The sequence below is a fragment of the Helicoverpa armigera genome, chromosome 26 (assembly GCF_030705265.1).
Source record: "Helicoverpa armigera isolate CAAS_96S chromosome 26, ASM3070526v1, whole genome shotgun sequence".
Taxonomy (NCBI): Eukaryota; Metazoa; Arthropoda; class Insecta; order Lepidoptera; family Noctuidae; genus Helicoverpa; species Helicoverpa armigera.
The window spans coordinates 821856-841093 of record NC_087145.1 but is presented as its reverse complement, the minus strand read 5'-3'; the positions used below and the strand labels follow the sequence as shown (position 1 = coordinate 841093).

The window sequence follows — 19238 nt, the reverse complement described above, 5'->3', positions numbered from 1 at the left end:
GATCATCATGACAAAAGGTTTGCACAATATTTGTCCACATCACTTTTGATGGATGACGCAAACAATCAAAATGTATGGTAAGTATGTACACTCTTCCTGAGTAACATAGCCTATGTTTTATCTCGGTATGGGCCGTAGTTTCCACGGGACGCAGGACGGTGTAACCGCAGGGAAACGGCTAGTCTATACTAATTAGGTATATGAAGAGAAATAATTTAATTGTTTGTTTCACGAGGCTAGGGTTTGGAACTACTGAAACGATTTGCATGATTCTTTCACTGTTAGGAAGCTACACTCTCTGCACTGAACATGGGCTATGTTTTATCCCGGTACGGACTTTTTTTCCAAAAACCAAATTACAGAATTTGCCCGATATACTGAAAGCTATTTAAGTATATCCTGTTTGTAAGTAGGCATAGTAAGTACTTGCAAATCTGTGTCTTTGTTTTATTTTTGCCTAAATAACGATAACAAAAAGTCTTGACTACTAGGTACCTCCTGCCTAATCATCTCCGCCATTGAAAACTTTGACGTTAATTATAAAATAAGGAAGTTATCTTAATTAGTACCGTACTTCCTTATACACAATTTGTAGTTTTTGCGAAGACTACGACTAAGTATAGTTAATTTTTGCACGCCGTCAGTCAACATCCAGGTATTTTCAAGCATTTATGGAATTAATTATTTGTGAATTTTGTTGCCCATTTCTAAAGTAGCTAGGAAGGGGTTTCTTGCACGTCCCATAGGAATGGGACGTGCAAGAAACTCCAGGGCTACTGTTTAAAAAAACCGACTTTCCAAAAAGCAGGAGGATTTCAGTTCTTCGGGATCCGTTTATTCTAATTTCTTTATGCACTCTTAAGCAGTATGTGTGACAGAGAGATTTTAAACTGTCACGGAACTCAGATACGGGTACAACACATATTTTTTAAAACTTAGTGAACAACACATCATAACGAGAAAGCGGTATAAAATGCTATCAGGCTGCGGTAATCTTAAAGTGGTCTATTTAAAAACTTGACCCATCTCATGGCTGTTCCCCATCAACTCCTGGGATCTATAAATACCAGCACGAGGATGAATTAATCGCAATAATTGCTGGTCACGTATGACGCGGGTCGTTAACGAGTAGCCGATCAATTGACGACAATTGAAAGCGTGTGTACTAGCCCTAAGATTCGGATTACTTAGTTTATTTTAGACCTTGAATTAGTTAGCTTTTAGTTATTGGTATTTGTCAATTGGAGATAAATAGAGCTAGGTATTTATTTGGATTTACTTCGTCGTCTTTGAGTCAGCCGAAAGACGTACACTCCTGGATAAAGGCCCCCCAAGGTTCGCTACTTTGTTCGATCTTCAGCAACCCGCATCCACTGCTTCCCGGCCACCTTGGTCAGATCGTCCGACCATCTGGTAACTGGGGCCTGGCCATGCTGCATCTTTCAGGTTGTGGTCGCCATTTGACAACTTTTCTACCTCATCGGTCATCTGTTCTGCGAGCTGTGCCCTGCCCATTGCCACTTCAGCTTTGCAATTCCTCAGGCTATTTCGGTTTGATGTACTTATCCAATTCCTACTCAAAATTTTGGATAGACCTAAGAAAACGTCAAGCTAGTTGCACGGTTCCAGGGAGTGGGTCTCAGATCTGCTCTAAAGTTCTTTCAAATTAAAAACTATGGCTTGGTGGTGATCTGGGTGTTACAATATGTATTTATAAATATGTATATATGTAGCTATATATAGTTTATCAGTTGTGTTAGCACCCATAACACAAGTTAATAAATAACTTACCATGGGGCTAACCGACCGTGTGTGAAAAGGTGTCCCGACATTATTTATTTATTTATTATTTATTTATTTACTTATTTTTGAAGAGTTATAAACTTACTACAGTCTTGTCATTGAAGCACAAGTTTTACCATTTGCTATTTTCATAATTTTCTCTGGCTAGTTTTTAGCACTTCAATAGGATTTTTATACCAAACTTGTACCTAATAGTTTACCTAGCTAGGTACATTGAGTAGACCTCAATGTCGCCGAGTACATGAACTTTTAAATTAAATAAATATGGTGCAATAGATACTATTGACGTATAATATGACTAGTGACATCATTGTCTTGCCTGATACCATAGCGACCCCTATCACAGTGGAATATTAAATATTTGTTATACATACCTATAGGTAAGTATATGGAGATCATCTACCTAGCGTTTTCCCAACTATCTTGGGGTGGTGCAGCTGAGTACCAGAGTTTTAAAAGGAGCGACTGCCTATCTAGCCTCCTGCCTCAACCCAGTTACCCGGACAACCCCATAGCCAAACCCCCTTGGTGAGACTTGTTGTCAGTCTTTCTGGTTTCTGACGACCCATAATGACTACCAAAGATGACCGGGTACCGAAGAATGACAGCCGGCTGGATCCACCAGTTTATCCTGCCTTCGGAAACACGGCATGAATAGGACAAGGAAAAAGTTTACTTTAAAATTACCCGAAATACATGTACCAATTTATTATCTTATCCACAGCAGACTGAAATACAATTAATTATACAAAAAAATTGCTAAAAATAGAACCAGTTTTACGTCAGTAAACCAACACAGTCAAACTACCGTTTGACTTGTGTCACCCAACGGTTATGATCAAGTTATGGGTGTTAGCTAAGGGAGGCCACTGGGCTAGGCTGTAGAAATATTTTCTACTAGGTAGCTGTTTTCCCGCGGTTTCACCTGCGTCCCAGGGGAGTTTCTTCCAGTAGGTAAGTACCCGGACAAAACATAACCTAAGTTACTCGGAAATAGTGTAGCCCCATAATAGCGAGAGAATTTTTCAAATTGTCAGTAGTTTCGGAGCCTTTAGGGTAGATACAAAAAAAATCCTCTAATTATTATTTTAGTATAGACAGGTATATGAAGATTATATTATATAGTATTAGTAGATAAGTTTAGAAGTTCAGACCTAAGTTTTATCGATGACTGCAAAAGGGATCGAAAAAGATTTACACACCAAGATATGAAAAATTTAAAAAAATTATAGAAATCAGATCCAGAACTGCATTAGAAGTCTACATAGTGTCATCAGTTTGCCCCCAAGACCGGTCGGGGCACGAAAACAATACATAAGCACAGACAAGTGAGCGTTCACGTTCCTACTCACGCTAGCACTATCCGCCAGCACTGTCTGCCAGTAGTCACCGCGATACCGCGAACGCACCACGCGTGTTCACAGTTCCAAATTATAAAACGCGAAAAATACGTATTTTTAACAACATTATTCACAAAAAGCTTTACTAACAGTGTCAAAAACAAAAAATGTAAGTGTCATTGTATATTTTTTTTGAAGTTTTCTGTCACGTTTTTGTTTTTTTTCTGTTGTTTTGTGAAAGAGGTTGTAATGCATCATATGTTTTGTAGTGCGCGATGGTTTGTGAGCCCGGTACACAGTGGCCCATCTTTTGGATTGTTTAAGAAATTCAAGTTTTTGGGTATTTTTATAATCTTTTATGGGTACTAATTATTTTGCTAACTAAAGCTTATTATTATAAAAAAAATATGTTATCTCTATAATGGTATGATTGTGTTAGTAATTGGTTCTGTTTTTTTTTCGGAAAATATGTATTTGATAATATTACGTGTTTTATAATATGTGAAGTTAAAATAAACTTTTGTTTACTTAAGTATAAGTCTTATATAGGACTTATTAACGGCTATATAGCTGCAGTATTTAGTTAATTTGTTACTTTCATTTGAACATCTTTGGCAGTTGTTATGGGTAGTCAGAAGCCAGTCTTACCAAAGGGTTGCCCGGGTAACTGGGTTGAGGAGTTCAGTTAAGCAGCCGCTCCATGTAAAACACCGGTTAGATTGGAAGCCGACCCCAACATAGTTAAAAGCTAGGCAGATTATTTAGTTAATTTGATAATACTAACCTACATTAAAATAATAATCTGAAACGGTGCCGACTGATACTGATAAAGAATAATGCTTTAATATCCAGTTCTATGTGAGGATACAACATATTTTAATAATAACTACATTACGTAACTAAACTTTATAACTTAACGGTTAAACCCAAAACTCAAATTAGGCTAAGTTCACCTTCATCATACAGGTAGGTATATGATGTTTTAATAAATTTATAGTGTCGTTGAAATTAATCACCATCACGAAGAGATCGCCATCTTAAAATGATTATATTAAAGTGCCTTAGGACCTTAGCCTACTGCATTCAATCGAATTCAAAACAAAAATTGGACTGAAACTACGGGATATTCCCAGTGCTAGATTAAGCCAGAGCGGGGCCTGAAGCAAACTCGGCTCAGGGACAGCAATAATAATAATAAATAAATGGATTCGTTAGTCTATTACTTACAATACACCAAAGACTATAAACAATACACATAATCTTGCAACAAAACAAAATGAACAGATCAAAAGTAAAATCTTCTTTATTGCAAATATAAAATGGAATTAAGATATAACTATTTGACATTCAATCCGAGTAGCGCAAGTCGTGCTTGAGTTGCCAATGACAAATTGTAAGAACCCTGCTCCATATGACAGTATGCCTTAACTTAAACATTTAAATAAAGTGGCACCAGAATCATCCTATATTATCGTCCCACTTTTGGGCAAATATTTCTGCTAAAGGAAGGGGGAATAAGCGGAATATTTTTTCTCGTCGAATAAGGCGTAAGTTTTCAGTTCGGTTTCCTATAAAAAAATGAGTTTGTTCAAGTGTGAATACCCCTTTCTTGGGATTCATTATGAAAAAAAACGCAATGTATAATAACGAAATTATCAGTAAATAGGAACCCAACTCAGCAAAGTGTACAAATTATATAATATGTGTACCTACCTACCCATTTCCACTCACACTTATTACTGAAAATAGATCGTATTTTATTTAGGTATATAGATGGCAACAAGCAAACTAAGCATAGACAAAATACTTACTGTCACCTACGAACAGCTGAAATAACAAAGATATCACAGATAAAGGTAAAAAGTCGTTTATTCAAAGTAGTCTGAAATTCAGCACTTTTTGAAGGTTTACAAAAGACAGCCCCCAAAACGCCTTCACCACTTCCTACGTATTTTATTCCTTGGAATAAAAAATGATGGAACAAACTGCCCAGCCATAAGACAATGCTGAAATGCTGAATATCTTATGTGGCCTGAAATTACTCCACCACTTAAGTATTTAATATCCTTCAATTCTTTACCTGAAGACATCATTGATTGCCAGATCTGTGGGAATCGTTCTTAAGAGTTACCGGAGACCTCGAACACAAAGGACTTTAGAAGGAACAAGGGGGATTTACTCAGTGAAAGTCTGACTCACCATCTCACTGAACTGATAATAATTCCTCTATCAACTATACACTATCTCTACAACTCATCTATCTATATTATATAACTTTATCTACATCTATATATACATATTAGTGAATAACATATGAAAAGCCGAATACCTATTAGTTTTTGATTTCAACGGACAGACAAATGCGACTGATATATATAAAGGTTTTTGAATTGGTCTTTCGGGAAAACTTATCGGCTTTTTGAATCTGTACCAAGAAAATGTATCGTTCTTACATCAGAAAACCTAACTTTCATATTCAAATAAATTCAAACTCATTGTCAAACGTAAAATACCAAGGTTACTACTTATTTATTCCAAGTTCATCATTATGCCATTTGAGACCTCAATCAACTGTGTAACCTTGAACCAGCCAATGGTATTTAAAATATTTTATTATCAATCAGTGAATAAATCTGTCAAAGATTGGTCTTGTTTGATTGGTGATGTTATTTTGAAAATAATGGGCGTGTAAGGGCGGAGTTAGTAATGTTCCTCGTCCCTCGAACACACGCATTTTGGCGCTACTTTCTTAGGAGATTTTGCGTCATGACATCTCTGCTAGTCATTTTGTTTACTTACCATGATTTGCTTAGGTATAGCAGGGTATAGTCAGAAAGACGTATGCACGTATGACTGGAAAATAAAAAGGTTACAGTTTATAATTAAGTACGTGTTACAAGATCAACTATTGTGCAGTTAAGTATAAAAAAGTAGCCTATGCAGCAAGAAAAAGAAGAAAATACTTATTTAGCACTCACGCACACATTCACTAATGAGTTTGTGTGTAGGAGTAAGCGCACTATAATCACGTAGATTGAAATTCTATTTCACATTTCAATTAGGTACATTGCGTATCATTGTAGTAATATTTAATTATGTGCCACTTGTAATTATGTTATGTTCCAAATTACGTTGCAATTTTCATGTGCTAATTATAATCTCTCTTGGAAATTATTATCTTCTGCCTGGCCTTTTCCCAACTATACTGGGGTCGGCTTCCAGTCTAACCGAGTGCAGGGTGCAGCTAAGCACCAGTGTTTTACAAGGAGCGACTGCCTATCTGACCTCCTCGACCCAGTTACCCGGGCAACCTAATACCCGGAAGACTAGTTGTCAGACTTACTGGCTTCTGACTACCCGTAACGATTGCCAAAGATTTTCAAATGACATTCCATATATGCTTAACAATAAGTTACGTTTTTTGTTACACCTAACCTTTTTGCTTACTGTGTTGAATGACATCAGCATAAGCAATAAGTACACTCAGCGGCACGGAATTTGGCCCAAACAAACACAAGTAGATATTAGCCCAGATAGCTGTTGTAAATTCTAATTTCATATGACATTTTGTCTGTCCTTTCGTATTTGTTAATTAAAATACAGAAAAATGTGTGTCTGATTAACTTTTATAACACTAGAAGCAGATTCCGTTGTTGGAACACAAAGCAGAAAGTTAAGTTTAAATTCAGATAGAAATTGCCGAAGTACCAAGCACGTTCCAAAAAAAATTAATGATTATGATCGTTTTTTGTTTCTCTTTTTTCACAATTTGATCTGAAAATTACCCTTACTGCAGCTCAAGTTGCTCAAAGAGTGTTGCTTAGACGTCAAGGGCGTACGCAGTGGAAGATGGTTGAAACTTTAAGTGCACCGCGTATAAGTGAAAGATATGCATAGAAAATGCATGACCAGACTGGCCTTTACACAAGAAGACCAGAAAGTGGGGTGTAAGGTGTTCGTCGGCGCACGACCACCGATTTATCGTACGTGCAATAATGAAAAATCGGTTTCTCACTGCGTTAGAGATACGCCAGCCTTTGCAAACAGCAAGAGAAGTCAACGTCCGTAAGTGCACAATAAGAAGAAGGATAGAGGAACGGGATGTGCGTGCTCAAAGACCAACTCGAGGCCCGGAACTCCTCCCGCACCATCGCGTAGCCAGACTTAGGTTTGTAAGAGAACATGCAAATTGGACGCATGACCAATGGAGTAAAATTTTATGGATCGATGAATGCAGAGTCGTCTTAAGAGCTCCAGACGGCCATGAACGTGGATGAGGAAAGCGCTGACAATGGTTTCTTCCCACCACTACCAAGAAAACAGTCGGTTTTCATGGTGGGTCCATCTTGGTTTGTCGAGGCAGAAGTTCAGAAGCCCGTACTGAATTATTGACTGTCGAAAGTCGTCTGACAACAGTGCGGTATATTGAAGAGATTCTTCTAAATCATGTTTTACCCTGTCAGGGATTCATAGAAAGTGAAGAATTTCGTATAATGCAGAACCATGCTCGACCTCACACAGCTCTTTGAGTAACCGATTACTTGTTCGAGGTCGGTATTCAATAATTGGACTGGCCTGGAAGAAACCCAGCCATGAATCCTGTAGAACATGTCTGGAACATGCTTAAAAGACAGGTCCGAGCAAGTCGTAACCCACCACGGACTTTCAGTGAACTGAAAACCGCGCTGGTAGCTGCCTGGGAGGAGATCTCCCAGGTGGAGAAAAAAAACACGATCCAGAGCATGCCAGATCGTATGCAAGCATTCATCAGATCAAGAGGAAGAAACATCCATTATTAAAATTCGATAACTTTCTGTTTTGTTAAAAATGACGAATTTAAAAGTTTATGGTAATTATTGCGGTAAAGGACTCTGTTTTCTAACTCAATTAAACTTAATGAAAATCCTCATAATTCTGTTGTCTGTTAGTCATTTTCTATTGGAAAATGAGTAAATTAAACAATTTTAAAATAAAAATTCAGATTTTTCATTTAAATAATGGTTATAAGGCCAAAATGTGCTTGGGCCAGATTCCGTGCCGCTGAGTGTATAACCACATTATAAAATGAACCATAAACTGTAGATTGTAAGGTATGTTTTTCAAAAGTTTAAGATGACCGATGATGAGTCCTCATTGTTTTGTGTACAAAGTTAAATAAAAACGAAATGACAGACATCAATCAAGATTTTAGATTATTATGTAATTTTGTAAACTGTAAAATACATGTGTGTTGTGATTGTTTTTTGTTACAGTCATATTTTCACCTTCCTGGTCACTTATTTGTGCTTATTCCAGCGTTTCAAAGTAACGACAGAGCAGTTTTTTTTTTTATAAAAAAAAAATAAAACAATTATTTGAAAAAGGTAACAACCAGTAACCTAACTGACCGCCCAGATAACAGGCAGTCGCTCCTCTCCTTGTAAAACACGGGTACTCAGCTGCACCCGATTGGACTGGAAGCCGACCCCAACATACATAGATGGGAATAGGCTCGGTAGAGAGACAGAGTCTACTTTCTATACGAAAGCAAGAAGTAGTTCTTTCAAGACGCCAACTTAAATAAAATGAACCGATATACTACCCATACTGGGAGAATCCACTACATTCTACGCTGCTATCAAACTGATAGTGGTCAAGCTTTATGGATCACTAACCTAGCTAACTACCATGTTATCTCTTATCAAACGTTTCATCCAGTTAGACTGAAAGCCGACCCCAACATAGATGGGAAAAGGCTCGGCAGAGAGAGAGAGACTACTTTCGAGAGCAAGAGTAGATCTTTCAAGACACCAACTTAAATAAAATGAACCGATACACTATCTATAGTAAGACAATCCACTAAGTATATTCTAAGTTGCTATCAAACTGATAGTGGTCAAGCTTTATGGATTACTAACCTAGTAGTCACAGGTCAATATTTGCCCAGATTGAATCAAAGGTTCGCAGAACTTAGTAGAAAGGGGAGTCGAGATTCAATGACTCTGTATTTTGGTTAAAGTATTGGAAACTTTGAAGAAGTAATTTTAAAAGCAACAAAATGATCTTTTAACAATGACGTATTTCTTTTAAGTTTTACTTAGTCTCAGGGCTGCGGGATTGCTCGAAAGAGTTACCGCGGCCCTGGTATATAAGGGGCCCTAAAAAAGGAATACGGTGGGGTTTAGTCAGAGAATCTGACACTCCTTCACGTTGCACCCACAGCGGGAGCAGTTATTTGATAAATTTCTCACCATAAAGAAAGTAGTTTTATGCACTTCAGCTCACGAAAAAAAAAGATATCGTACATAAAGTAGGAACTTTACAGCTTAGCATAATTACTTACTAGACTAGTTTCTTTTTAATACCTAAGATGCTCACCGAGGCTGAAAAATAACTAGGAAATATGACTTCCTTCTACACTTATAAGGCATAGCTACAAACAGTAAATACAGTAAATTATTCTCAATTAAAAATGATGAATTACTTGTAAGCTTCACTTTTAGAGGTCAGGCAGAAGTCTAAGTATCTGATGTCTGTTAGTTACTGGTTCTTTGTAGGAAATCCTTGCTTTGTCGAGGAAATAACTAGATCGATATGGAACTACAATATATTTAGATAGACAGGAAAGATAGGTTTGTTCTATTTATATTAATTAGAAGTATTATGGTTGGTCTTTTGCGGAAGTAACGTTAAACAGTGGATACGGTTTGTAGAAGATTGAGCAAAATGGCTAAGCTTTTGGGAGGCCCTATCCAGCAGTGCATGTTCTTCGGCTGTAATATCAACGAAGCAGCAATAGTAAAAAAAACATCTTGTAATATAGGTGTCTGACTATCTTTCACCCGCTGTTTCAGTCACTCTCACACACCCTCAAGCGTAAAACGATTTGACTGAGCCACAAATTGCTATACTTATCGTCAACTCAAGCTAAAATTTTGACAGTTTTGTCATGACTATACCTATAACTATACCTATATAACTATACCTAACATCGTTATCAGTATAATGGGCCAAATATGTAACATAAAGTGCGATGACCTTGAACTAATATCAGCAATAGACTGACATGTTATCTCTTATCAAACGTTTCATTTTATTCAGCAAATTATACAGATTTTTTGTTGAAAGTTCTAGGTCAGTGTTATGAGATTATAAGCCTTAATATTATATAACATGTATGCCATTGTCGCAGGTTGCCAGGCAAGTTGGATATAGGTACTTACTTGCCGTGTAGTGACAATATTCTTGCACTTGAGAAAACATTCAATATTATGGAAAAACCGGCCAAGTGCGAGTCGGACTCGTGCACGAAGGGTTCCGTAAATTACAGTTAAATCAACCTATCTCAAAAACTATAAGAGATACTTTGATCAAACCAAAAATCGTTGAAAGAGTTAATTAGCATGCATCACCTCTATTTTTTTTAGAATTTTATACCCCGTAGTTATAAAAATAGAGGGGGGGGGACATACTTTTTACGACTTTGAGAGCTGATATCTCAAAAACCGTTCACTTTAAGAAAAATGTTTTTTAGAAAACTTTATATCATTTTAAAAGACCTTTCCATTGATACCCCACACGGGTATGTACATCGAAAAAAAAAATTTCATCCCTCAGTTACATGTATGGGGGGCCCCACCCCCAATTCTTTTTTTTACTATTTAGTGTCATATTTTTGTAGCGGTTCATACAACACATATTCCCTTAAAATTTCATCACTGTAGTACTTATAGTTTCCGAGTAAATCGGCTGTGACAGACGGACAGACGGACAGACGGACAGACGGACAGACGGACATGACGAAACTATAAGGGTTCCGTTTTTGCCATTTTGGCTACGGAACCCTAAAAAGCGGACGCTATGGATAAATCTTAACGATTCTTCTCTCTCTAATCTAAGAATATGAATATACTAATGGACTACTAACTTGACATTACATTCAGAAAAATAGTGCTTTTTTCTTATGAATATTGTCGAAATAAAATAAATAATTGTTGTCTTAGTATAATTACTAAAATTATAAAAAATCTGCCCTTGTAAAATTCATTATTTACGAAATAAGTAATTAAGTTTATCAGGCATTTGGTTCTCAAAACGCTTAAATAAATTCTAACAAGAATGAAATACAGCTATCGCTATGGTGATTGCAATTCACTTATTCACGTGCATACGAATGTAAACGTGCAGCATTTTATGCATTTCATATCAAACTACTGAGATTTATGAGTACCTACTAGGGTTTTTCATTACGTTTTATTTGGTTTAATACTCGAATATTGCAAAATTTTAGTCCATAATTTTAATAGTTATTTTGTTCTGTATATGTATATATTTATTGTATTGGAATATTATACCTAATGCGAATAAATTTTAATACTGATTAACATGAATTAATGCCATTCAAATGTACGCGTACAAAACCGATTAATTTCATTTTAACTCAAAAATAAATAGTCAGTCGACCGTTGACCCAATGGTTAACTATTTCTTTTTAAGAAAATCTTGGTTCTATTCAAAGTTTTCAGTCAGATACCTGATCTTTGTAATGTGCCTCTCTACCATTCATCTTCATACTGAATTATGAGCCTAAACAAACTATCGGCCGTCTAAAAGTTTGCACTGTGCTGGTACAATTTAGCTAGGTCTGATATTTTGCAAGCAACTGTAAATTGAACCAGTATAACCTTATTATCTTTAATATCTAATATCTATCTTAATAGTGAACAGTGTGTAATATTTCCTTCAGAAACGCAATACATAGCCTTTCACTTTGCAAATAATTATAGAAGTTTCAAGTTTGACTGATTATATAGATAGCCGATTTCCCGTATTAACTATTTCCCGTACCGGGATAAAATGCAGCCTATGTTACTCGGGAAGAGCGTAGCTTTCCAACTGTGAAAAAATATTTTAAATCGGTTCTGTAGTTTCGGAGCCTTTAAGGGTACAAACTAGCAAAAAAGTTATCCTTTTTTATTGTCTAGTGTACTGTGTAGAAGACCTTGTATATCTAATTAATAGCAAAGTTCGTAATTAAGAGGTATATTGTCATTATGTAATAGTGTGTGGTAATATGTCGCTTTCAAGGTGAAGTTGTCTCTAAGTTATAACTAAGTTACACAACCACTTAAAATTTTGATAGAAAATAAAAAGATTTTATTGATCGACTTTACTATGTGCAGGCCTACTGACCTTCATTTGTTCTAGATAAAAAACAACCCTCTTATAAACTCTCATTATGTACTACACCCCTTATCTACTCCCCTTATGAAGTTTCTTATGTACTCCTTATATGTATAGTCCCATTATATACAACCGTTATGTACTCCCATTATGTACACTCGTTATATACTCCCCTTATGTACTTCCTTATGTACTCCCCTTATATACTCCTATTATGTGCATCCCTTATGTACTCCCCTTATATACTCCCATTATGTACACGCGTTATGTACTCCCCTTATGTACTTCCTTCTGTACTCCCCTTATGTACTTCCTTATGTACTCCCCTTATGTACTTCCTTCTGTACTCCCCTTATGTACTTCCTTATGTACTCCCCTAATCCGCTTCCTTATATACTTTATTATGTACACCCCTTATGTACTGACATAGGAACAGAAAAAGCGACTTCGTTTTATACTATGTAGTGATGATTAACACAAAGAAAAAAAAAGAATTATTATTAAAAAAAACAAAATACCCGACTGCACACTAAAAAAAAAAGAGTAAAACAAGCCCCACAATAATATTGATCAATACAACTTTACTGAATATAATTTATAAATATTGATGGAAAGCATCGCAGGCGGGGACCAACAGAGGCTTATTTATAGTCATTTCGGTTGTGCACCATTTAGCAGAATTTTCGTTGGTGGCGGTCAAGGTGGTCCCCGCCTGCGATGCTTTCCATCAATATTTATAAATTATATTCAGTAAAGTTGTATTGATCAATATTATTGTGGGGCTTGTTTTACTCTTTTTTTAGTGTGCAGTCGGGTATTTTGTTTTTTTTAATAATAATTCTTTTATTTATAACTTTTAGCTGTTTTATTTAACGAAAATGTTGTAGATGTAGAAGACTATGTATATGTAAGTACCATTTTAAATTATTTCGACGACATTTGGCTTTAGATTACGAGTGATGTTACTCCGCAACATAAATTTACCGCCAATGCGACGTTCAAGACGATCAAGACGACGTTCATGCATTTGATCAAGACGACGTGATTGTATCGCCAAAAGAATCGCTTTTTGCTTGCTAACGCATGAGTTGCTTTGCGTTGACGCAGAATTAACATGTTCCCGTGGGAATTTTGAGAAAAAACGTATCCTATATTAATTACTCCCGTGATTGAAATGAATCTAATGATACCGCATACATATTTTTAAAGGAAATTTAGAAAAATATCCCGTGGACTTTTAGGATAAAATGTATCCTATGACACTCCCGTAATCAAGACAAATCTAACGATACCTCATACATCAAAATCCATCAAGCCGTTTAGGCTACAGGAGGTCACAAAGGAACAGACATACATACATACATACATACATACATACTTACATACACTCGAAAAACATTACCCTCCTTCTTTGGCAGTCGGGTAAAAAGTTAATACGTAAAATTAAAAAAATGATTTTTTCAAACAAAGTAAATATTTAGAATAATTTATAAGCTACATATTTCAACAAATACAGAAGTCCATTCATAAAACATTATGCAAAGACCAAGTGACAGAGAAAGTAAGAGAAAGCAGAGAGTACACAATAACTTGACGTAATATGCAAAGATTTGTGTGTCATACCTAGTGGTCATATATTTGCAGACACAGAAGTTTATGCTAATAGGTACTATAGGTATTATGGACTGTCCGTCCCCAGGCTAACTTGTCTGACAAAGCGACGTGATAATATAAACGTGATGGATGGAGAGGAAGAGGAAGACCTAAGAAAAGATGGATGGAGTGCCTGAAAGATGACATGAATAGGAAGGGAGTGAGTGTCAGTAGGTATGACGAGTGACAGGGGGAAATGGAAGAGGATGACATATTGCGCTGATCCCAAATAAAATTGGGAACAAGGCAGGAGGAGGAAAAAGAAGAAGAATATAGACGTCATCAACAGTTTACTACGAATTTCCACGTTCAATTTTCAAAGTAAAACAGTTGTTTTAAGAAAATCTTACCTACGTTTAGAAAGTTGGTAAAAATAGGCGTTATTAGCACATATTTTTCAAGATATTGTTGGATGACATGTAAAGCTTAAACTTGAGATTTCCTGCTAGATATTACCTGAAAATTCAGCTCTCGTTACATAACTTGGCATCTCTGAAATTGGCTAGTAGAAGACTCGATAGTCATAATATACCTTATCATACATTCGATAACTTAATCAATTTAGGAATCTAATATCAACTTAAATAACTTATTGTTATTTTTTTTTCTTTACACCACTTACATCATCATCATCAGCCTATCGCAGTCCACTGCTGGACATAGGCCTCTCCAAGTGCACGCCACTGAGATCGATTTTCGGCTTCTCGCATCCAGCTCCTGCCAGCCGTCTTGCGCAAGTCATCACTCCACCGAGCCTGATGACGTCCTACACTACGTTTGCCGAGTTACTTACATAATTTACAATAATAAGTATACAATATGTAGATGACAAACCTATACTTATACACACGGAAATAAAACAATATAAAAAGCGCATATCATTCTAGTAAATAGAGGGTCAATTGTTTGAGTCAAGTGCGCGAAACTGATTCATGTGACCATAGAACTAGCACGCGATGTATTTGCATATAAATATGTATAATGAATTTTATAGAAGCCGAAAAATGTTATGCTTGAAAGTGCAATTTTTGAACATGAGTATATTAGGCTGAAATTAAATGGAGAGAAATCTCGATGAGTTTTCTAGCACGTATTTCAGAGGACACGTATTGGATTTTTGCCTCTCCTTAACCTCTCCAAGTTTTAATCTTATTATAGTAATAGCTTCCGCCAGCGGTTTCGCTCGCGTCCTGTAGCAGCCACATCGCGCAATCGGATAAACAGTAACCTTCCTCCTAGTAAATGGGCTATATAACACTGAAAGAAATTATTCAGATTAGCGTGTCCAAGCAAACAAACACTTCAGTTTTTAAATAGTATAAATATGTATGCATGTATGAGTCATGCAGTAGGGTAGTATGATAATGACACACATTAAAGTCAGTCATCCTAACCAATCAATATAAACACTCAAGCACTTAGCTCTTAATCAAATAGCTTGGAGAGATAGCAATGCGGATTTCCCCGTGTGTCCACGGAGGAAGGAAATATAGCTGAGATGCCATGAGGAAGGCTCGATCTTGTAGGTCTAGTAATGTACGATAGGATGAGTTACTAAAACTAACGAGGTGTTCTGGTTCCTAGACAAATCAATACCAATCTATTGAAGAATGGTCTAGATTTTTTGGTGATTTTATTTTGAAATTAATCAGCGTGTTCCATAAAAGGCTTGTATGGGTGGAGCTAGTGATGTTCGTCGTCCCCCGAACACCCGCATTTTGGCGCGCTACTTTCTTAGGAGATTTTGCGTTATGACATCTCCGCTAGTCATTTTGTGTTGTTCTCCATGACTAACACATATACTCTTAGGTACATACATATAACTAAGCTATGTCCTAGTGTGCTAAATACACGTAATAGACCTATATGTTGTTGTCTCTTTCACTTTAATGTTGATGCATTTTCTCTCTATCTGTCACTTAGCAAGCACTTAACTTTCCTCGTGCATCGGCTTTTATTTCTAGAAAATACTATCATTATGTTAACACTTCATATAAATGTTTATTATATAGTGGGTTCTTTTTGGTTATGAATATTGCTCCTATCTTCTAAGTTCGATGTGGCATAAATGTAATAAGAGAAGAAGACTATGGAAGGAGAAAACATGCTGCGCCGACCACAAATAAAATTTTGATAAGGGCTAGAAGATGATGATGATTTTAACCTGTAGGAGCAGGTAGTTTTTCTTAAGAAACTTTTCAAAGACAATTAATATTAAACATTGGTAAATATACACATAGTGAAATCTTACAATAACAACGACATATTTCATCACAGTTTTTTTTTCTATTTCAACAACAGCAGATAAATTACTTAGTACTTAAAAAGATTAAGTAATACAACTCTACGAATAAATGATATAACTGCGAGCTTATGTACTGCGACTTTCACTCGGTCTGTCTAACTACATGTCTAATGTAACTGCCATCATGTGACTAGACCGATTGGTTCTAGGTAACACTAACTTACTGTTGCAAGGGAAATCTCGCTATTTACTATGTAATATAAATATATGTAGGTAGGTATATGTATAATAGAATTTCGTTAGAATTTTGAATAGTAAATGAAAAAATAATAGTGTCTACTGAAAAATTAAGAGCAAATAAAAGCGCATGAAAACGATAAAACCGTCGATTAAAAGGAGCTTGCCTAACTTTTCTTTTTAACACGCTTCTATTAGATTCACTTGTTAAAAGAGACTGTGACATATGGACAAAAGGTCCCATTTTCTAATAGGGTAAATACGCCAAATGTCGGCCCCCTTAGCGATTTTCTGATTGCGGTTCGCTATAGCACCGTCAATTTCCAACGAAAGATAGTTTCTGATGCGGTTTTGGGTAGTTTGATTAATCTGTGTCATGTTTATAGGCATAAGATTGATATTTCTATGAAAATAAAAAAGTAATAAGGCTTAGATGCGTCGAGAACAGAAAAACCCTAAAGTCGGCCATTCATGGCCTAAGGTCGGTCGCGTTTTTTCCAAATGTCGGCCGGGTATAGGCTGTTTTAAATTAAGGCAGTGACAAATATTATTAACATGATTTATTTTAGCAGAATTATAATATAATACTAAGTATACTTTTGTAATTGTATTTGTTTAATTTATAGTAAAATATTTTTTTGTTTCCCCTAAACAGAAACAGTCGTTTTCACGACCAACCATTTATATTTTTTAAGCTAATAAGAACGGTTTAATAGATAGCAAGTCCCAAACTATAAAGCTACCATCACATGCCTACAAAACTGTCAACTCCTACATTTAAACTTAACTCCTTTACGATATAATGAATTATAATAAATAAATATTTCATTTTGAGAAAATGAAAAAATATAAAAGTATTTTTTCATCAGCCTGTATAGTGGCGATTGAGTTCGAGGCTGGTCGACATTACGATTATTTACGATTCTAATGTCGGCCCCTATTTCTTGTACCTTATTTCTCGAGATTCAACTAATATCACCCCGGCCGTTATTTGGCTATTAAACGTAAAATAGATCTATTTTCCTATAAGCTTTGCAAATTCTCTTGTTAAGCCAACGGAATTAGTACAATAAGAATTTATAAAATAGACTGCATTTGCTTTAAGTCGGCCACGGCCGAGACTCCGGTTTTAAGTCAAAACTGTTGTCCTAATGGCGGCCTCCTATTTTTCCTTGAAAAATATACGCAAAACGCTGAAAAAACTATCTTAAAATATAGTAAAAATAACCCATTAGTGATTATCAAGCTTAAAACAAAAATAAATAAATGTTTTATCGTTCTAATATCAATCCCCAAAATATGAGTATTCACTTCGAGTAAGCTACTTTACGTGCGAATTTGATGTTTCAACGGCGCAATCGCTACTGATGCTCAGTATGAGAAGAGTAAGTGACAGAATCGGATAGTAACGATTTGTATGTATAGAGTATAAACCAAGGTTGCAATTCGAGGAGCAAAACTAACACTTAATTACCTTTTGAATGAATGCAAGCTGAAAATGTACAGACTAGGGCATGCAATTTCGGTAAATCAAAAATTACCGGTAAAAATTCGGTAATAAAAATATTTTTACCGGTAAACCGGTAAAACGGTAATTTTTGTATTTTTTTTTAATGTGATATTATAACAATAAGATTGGGTAGTCTTAAAGCAAAAACTAAATAAATATGCAAAGTATAAGGTGGTAAACGTTTTTTGTGACGTGGGAAGTAAAAAAAACATGTCAGTACCATCCGTACGCGATGTCGCCGACAAAATGCAAGAGAAACGGCTGCGATGGTACGGACATGTAAAAAGGAGTGACACCTGAGGACATCGGCAGTGTGAATGTGATACTCAATCTCAATATACCCGGTCAAAGGCGCAAAGACAGGCCGAAACCGTGGTGGTTGAGTGTCGTAATGAATGACATGAAAATCTGCAACTCGAAGAGGAAGATGTCTATTCAGGAGGATAGAGCGAAGTGGAAGAAGGAAGATACGGAAAGCCGACCCCGTCACAAGACGGGATAAACGCAAAGAATTACCGTAAAAATATATATTTTTCATTAAAGTGAAAGCCCTTTTTTATGGTCAATTATCAAATGACAGCCTAGACTCTTTCTGTCTAAAACCCATGTTTTTTAGTAGGCGTTTTATGGACCAGGGTCGCGGTAACTCTTTCGAACAATCCCGCGGCCCCGGCAGGCCTTGGCCCTGCTGGGCCCTACTGGGTTTGCTGACATCTCCCTGAGGAGCCCGTGCAACAACGCGCGCCGCTGACACGGGTCTGTTGTCTATGCAGACGGTGGAACGATGAGCCACCCGAACTCACCGCCTACAGACCGACCGACCGACCGACCGGCCGGGAGTCGTCTCTCGACCCTTGGCGCCCGTGGTGTCTTCCTGGTCTACTACAGCGGCTGGGATGAGAGGTGCTACTCGCAGTCGCTCCGCTGTCTCCTTCTCGAGCATGACTGCTTCACAGAAGGAGGCGACGGCTTCCCATTCCCTCTAGCTCCGGACCATTGCTTGAACCAGGGAAGGACGCGAAAGGTGGCGACCTTTCGCGTCCTTCCCTGGTTCAATTGCTGCCTATTGCCTCGACGACAACACGGCGGTACCCTTCCCAGGCAGTGCACACCTGGACTGTGTGCTCCACCGTGTCCTCAGAGCTGTCCGCATGGTGGTGAAGTAAAAGCCTTTGCTCAGTAAGGTCATTGAGTAGGTAAAATAAGCATTAGCTACATTTGTACCTAGTATGAGCTGACAGCTATGAGGCAAAGCTAAGAGGAAAAACAGATTAATTTAGATTTTATA

At 36.7% G+C, this 19238-nt stretch overlaps 1 protein-coding gene across 1 annotated transcript in view; it reads left to right on the top strand.

The window, feature by feature from the left end:
- The first annotated feature begins 3161 nt into the window (after window positions 1-3161).
- Window positions 3162-19238, top strand: part of LOC110380957 (facilitated trehalose transporter Tret1) — a 24382-nt gene continuing 8305 nt past the window's right edge. Inside the window, exon 1 of the mRNA XM_064041787.1 lies at window positions 3162-3312. The gene's annotated coding sequence lies outside the window, so the exon portion shown is untranslated. The remainder of the gene's footprint in view (window positions 3313-19238) is intronic.